This window comes from Pinus tabuliformis, chromosome 5_2 (assembly GCF_031772625.1).
Source record: "Pinus tabuliformis cultivar Carrire ecotype Pingquan chromosome 5_2, CPIR1, whole genome shotgun sequence".
Classification (NCBI taxonomy): domain Eukaryota; kingdom Viridiplantae; phylum Streptophyta; class Pinopsida; order Pinales; family Pinaceae; genus Pinus; species Pinus tabuliformis.
Genome location: NC_142306.1, coordinates 651,378,265 through 651,384,163, shown reverse-complemented (window position 1 = coordinate 651,384,163; position 5,899 = coordinate 651,378,265).

Genomic DNA, 5,899 nt, shown 5'->3' with positions numbered 1-5,899 from the left:
TGTGTTCTGTTCTGACTGTATCCCTCTGTTGCTGCTGCTGCGTGGAGGAACCCTTCGTGGGGGTCATGGATGTAGCAACGATCTTCCCCTTACTTTGGGAGCGAACCAGACAGAAAATAAATTTCCTAGTCTGTGAGATGAGCTTGCTGCCTTTCTTAGCAGTGATCAAATAGGTAGCAGTAGGTGGGGTTACCTCCGATATCATGTATAATGAATTATCCAAAGAAATAATGATAGCGCGAGGCCTTGACTCATACACAACATGTCGCCTCCACAAGTATGGTTGTCCTAATAGTACATCACAAACATCCAGAGGTGTAACATCACATAATACCTCGTCTGTGAAGGGATTGATGCTGTAGGGAAGGCGACACTGCTGGTGAACTTTGAGATCTCGTCCTTCGTGAAGCCACCCGATACTGTACGGCTGCGGATGTGGTGTAATCGGTAGGCCCAACCGCTTCACGACCTCTGCTGAAATGAGGTTCTTTTGGCTGCCACTATCGACAATGAATTGCAGCGGCAAACCCTTCACCCACATCTGTGAGTGGAAAAGACGTTCCCCCTCCTCTGGCTCTTCGGGCTCATTCTTCTGGATCTTGGCAGTGGCAACAGTGGCACTAGGATCCGCATCAATGATCTGCTTCCCTTTGCCATTCCCCTTGTCGGGTTCTGGCTCAGAGTCGGAACATGCATCTGATTCGGAAGCCTTCAACTCGGCCACCAGCGACTGCTTGGTCCGACACTCACTTGTGTTATGAGTGGGACTCTTGTGGAACTCACACCACTTTCCTATGTCCTTCTTCGGCTTCGTGGTGGTGTTCTTTTCTTGCGGCTTCGAGGGGTTGTCTTGGGTCACCCCGCCTTGGCTTTGTCCTTTAGGCTTTGGATTTGCAGATCCAAAGTCTCGCTTCTTCTGTTTGAACTTTTTCTCGATTTTGACAGCATATCAGTATGCTGTGCCGAGTGAGGAGATGTTCAAGAACTCCATCTCTTCCTGGATGTATCTGTGTAGGCAGCCGCAGTATTTGAGTACCGAATGCAGCTCAAAATCTTTGATACCCAATTGTGTACGAAGGGTATGAAAAATGTTTGTGAACTCCGACACATCTTGGTCTCGTCCCTGCCGCAGTGTGGTCCATTTGATGTATTTGTCCTCATAGCTTTTGACAAGGTAGTACTGCTCCTTGATAGCATCCCGGAAGTCATTCCAAGTGGGGGCGGCTGAAAACAGTGAGCCTGTACTTTCATCCTTCTGCTTGCAGTATGTTTCCCACCAGTCCTTGACGTGGGGGGCTGCTTTGAGAAGAGCGAAAACAATCTCTTCCCGACTTGAAAATTCATGAACAGAAAAATACCCATCTAGCAGATTTAACCATTTATCTACGACATCTGTGTCTATTTGACCTCGAAGATGGGGATTTCAAAATTAACTTGTACCTTAAACGGTGTGGCGTTTACAGAGTAGCTGTTGGAAGCCGATGCGTCGCCTCTGGGTAGCCGCTGAAGGATCTGCGCAAAGCTATCCATCATCGCGTTCCTTTGCCACTCGAGGGCTTCTTCGAGCAAGATTTTGATAGGATCTCCTGCCCCCTCGTCTTTCTTCTCATCCGCCATGGAAGGCCATCGGGATTTGCGAGGCTGGTCTTGCAAAGGTTCGACCAGTTCAAGCCCTAACTCCTTATATCCCAACCTCGTTGGGGACATGCAAAGAAAAACAGAGAAAAAGCAGACCGCTTTGATACCACTGATCCGGATTTAAGGAGGAACGCAATAGATTACAGAGATAACCATAAAAACAGAGATGCAGCGGAAATAATACTTCATTTCATTAATGGAGAATACTGAAATATGCTTACAAATAGAAATAACCCAGCTAGGGCGATGGTAGCTTATCTCTGAGAAGAGATGTGTCGGCTACATGCCTCTGAACTGTTTCGAACTGTGTTTACAATGAGGCTCGAAGGCCTATTTATTATTGAGAAACAATGGAAAACCCTTCACATTCCTAACCCTAGAAGATGAAACGCCAAACTGTGGGCCCCGTTTTGGGGTGAGTTGGACAGCCAACTTCTCGGGGTCGCGAATTGGTCGTATTATCTCCGTTTGACGCGCATGATAGCCCGTTGGAAAGATCTCTCCGAGGACTACGACGGAAAAGACGATTTTTATCAAAAAATTCGTTGGCTGTGGATTTCCCAAAAAACGTCGTTTAGGGCCTCAAAACGGCTCCGGAAGTTTAGGACCCGAAAAAACTGCTAAAAATAGTAAACTGCGCTATAATTAAGGAAAGTGAAAAACTGAAAGAGACAGTTGTGGGGGTCTAAATGGGATAGGTGGGTGGCCACCAACATCCACCTAGATCATTGGTGCTCCTAAATTCAAGGTTGGTGCCTTGACAAGACAGAGTTGGTGCTCTAGAGGTTGGAGCCTCACAAAGAGTCCAAGTTGGTGCTTGGCAACAGATTGAAGCCATATATATATATATATATATATATATATATATATATATATATATATATATATATATATATTGCAAAGATTACATTAATAAAAGCATCTACTTTTGTGTTCCAATTATAAATGTTTTGAATGGTAAGAATAACAATTAAAAAGAAATACTGATTCACCCCCCCCAGTATTTCCAAGAAGAAGAAGAAGAAGAAGGACCAAGTGAGCCTATTTAACCTATAATCATTCCCGAAACGAAGAAGAAGCCAAATTGATTAAAAGCTACACTTGAAGATGTCGAAGGACATGGAGAGACTAAAGGATCTTTTAGAGAAAGCAAAAGACCGAAGAGATATTCAGGATATGCAACACACATGGCGAAATTAATAGAAGAAAAACCAAATACCTTTGAAGAAGCCTCTCATCAAGAAGAATGGAAGAAGGTGACGCAGGAAGAATATCAATCCATTATGAAGAATGGGGTTTGGGAAATTGTTCCTAGACCAAGTGAAAAATCGATTGTCACCTCCAAATAGATTTACAAAATCAAACATGTTGTTGATGGAAGCATAGATAAATATAAAGCTAGATTCGTCACAAGGGGTTTCTCATAAAAGGAAGGAATAAAATATGAAGAAACCTTTGCTCCTACTGCCATGTATACTACTATAAGATCTTAGGTTTCACTAGCTTCTACTATGGGATGGAATATCCATCAAATGGATGTAAAAACAACATTTTTAAATGGAACTTTTGATGAAGAAGTATACATTGAAAAACTAAAAGGCTTTGAAATAAATAACAGGGATACACATGTTTGCAAACTCAAGAAAGCTCTATATGGTTTGAAGCAAGCTCTAAGGGCTTGGTATGCTAGAATGGATGTATATCTCTTAAGGATTGGGTTCGTCAAAAGTTTTGTCAATGCAAACCTCTACATCAAGATAGTGAAGGATGAACCTATAATTATACTACTATATGTGGATGATTTGTTTATTACAGGTGTGGAGTGCAGAATTCTAGAATGCAAGAAAATGCTGGCAGCAGAATTTGAAATGAAATATTTGGGACTCATGCATTATTACTTGGGCTTGAAAGTCTAGTAGAAACTCGGCGAGATATATCTTGGTCAAGGGAAGTACATAATCAAGAAGTTGAGAAGCTTCAACTCTAGTCTCGTCGATCCTAATAGCTATCATAAGTTGGTGGGTTCTCTTATGTACTTGGTAAATACAAGTCCTGATATATGTTTTACTGTAAATGTTCTTAATCAATATCAATTGGAGCCTCGTCATGACCATTGGATAACTGCCAAGCATATCTTTAGATACCTACCTGACACAATTCATCATTGCCTAAAGTATGATGGAAAGGAAGTCAAGTTAACAAGTTTTACCGATTCTGATTGGGGTGGCAATGAGATTGATGGAAGAAGCACTGCCAGTGGCTGTTTTAGTTTGGGATACAATGATTTCATGGATGAGTAGAAAACAAGATCATGTTGCATTAAGCAGTGCTAAAGCGGAATACATTGTTGCATGTGAAGTAGGAAAAGAAGTTGTTTGGTTAAGAAAACTATTGTCAGATTTGTTTGGAAAGCTTCTAGATCCTACCGTGATAAATTGTGACAATCAAAGCAACATCAAGATGTTTGAAGACCTCATATTTCTTGCAAGTATGAAGCATATCAACAACAAGTGCCACTACATTAGGATTTTGGTACAATATGGGGTCGTGAAGCTATAATATATTTCAACAGATGAACATGTAGCTGACATGTTGATGAAATTTCTTTCGAATAAGAAGTTTGAATATATTATAAGCATGATTGAATTAGTTGATGTTACAAATTTAGGTAATAGGGAGAGATGAAGCATCTTATGGCAAGAAGCTTTGGAATACATTTGACCGACCTATGTGTTGATGTATAGACCATGAAGTAGGGAGGGCGGCATTAGTCATGGAGCTCTGACCTTGGATACACACCTAGATCCCTGGGTTGGTGATAGAGCTTAAAAGCATGATGGTACCTAGAGTGGCTAAATCTTGAGTTCACCTTAGTCCCACCCGATTAGAGTACCCTGGTCAGGTATCTAATCTGTAGCACTATGTGTGTTAGAACTCTTCGTAGTTCATATCATTTTGAGATCTTCCATGTACCTTTATATGTATGTAATTATGAATACCTCCCTAGTTAAGAGGGAGTGTTGAAGAATGTAACTAGTATCGGTCTTCATAATTGTACTTGTCAAAATAAATTTTATTATTAAAGAAAATGACTTATTAAAGCATGGGTTTCATGCTTGGGTCAATGTTTTCTAGGTTAAAGCCTCCATTGAAGGCTTCTAGGTTTTGTCTTGAGTCAATAAAGTCATTGTCATTTTTATTAGACCCTTCTTGGGCTTTTGTATCATGTAAAAAGAATTGTTTTTGAGTAAAAAAGGTTATTTGTCACCTCCACACTAAGTCAGCTTTGTCCCCATGATGTCGACCTACATTAGGGCAATTCGACTCAACAGAAAAGCTATATATAGAGAGGCAGTTCGACTTATTTGGAGCACTCACTCAACAAGTTCAATCAATAAGGAAGAGAAGCAGAAAAGAGAGCGAAGTGGCTGGAGAAGGACAAAAGAAGTTGGGAAGACCTAAAACGAGTTCTTGGACTATTTATCTTTCACAAGTGCAAAGTTTCTGGAAAGTTGATGGGGTCAAAATTCTGAATCTACTGCTGGTTTGAAATTCTATAGTTGGGGGGCTGAAAATCTGTTGTTGGGGGTTGAAATTCTGGATTCTAGCTGCTATTGGGAAGTTGTCACTTGGAGACTTTAACATGGATCATCTGTTGGAAGGAAGGGTTGACTTTAACTTGGTTGAGTGCCTACAACTTGTGTCTCTTGTTCTTGTGGTCTTCATATACATATAACTCGGTAATTGCTTGATGAAAGATAAACTAATAAAGAAGTAAAAGAAGCCAACATAATTGCCTTGCTCCTCCATTAATAACTCTTGAGTCAAATTGACCCCTAAATTAACTTGAATTTCTGTTAAGTGATTATTTTCTCGTTTAATATGATAGAAGTCAAAATCTTCAAATTTATCCACAAAAAATTATATATAATAGAAATCAAAATCTTTTAATTAATCTAAACAACTTTATCAAAATCAATATAATCACAAAAATCTAAAATCAAACATAAAAAAACTCGCCAATTTAATTTTCTTAAAAATAATCCACAATGTCTCAAAGCCAAAATCGTATAAATAAATTTGCCAATTTAATTTTCTTAAAAATGATCTACAATGTCTCACGTTTCAAAGTCAAAAGCGTATGCTACGCTGGCATAAGAATGCACCGTTTCTAATTAAAATAAAAAAAAAACAAAACCATAAGAGAATCTAACACCAACTTTACCAATCAACCAAGCACCGTTGAGACCTGATAACGAGG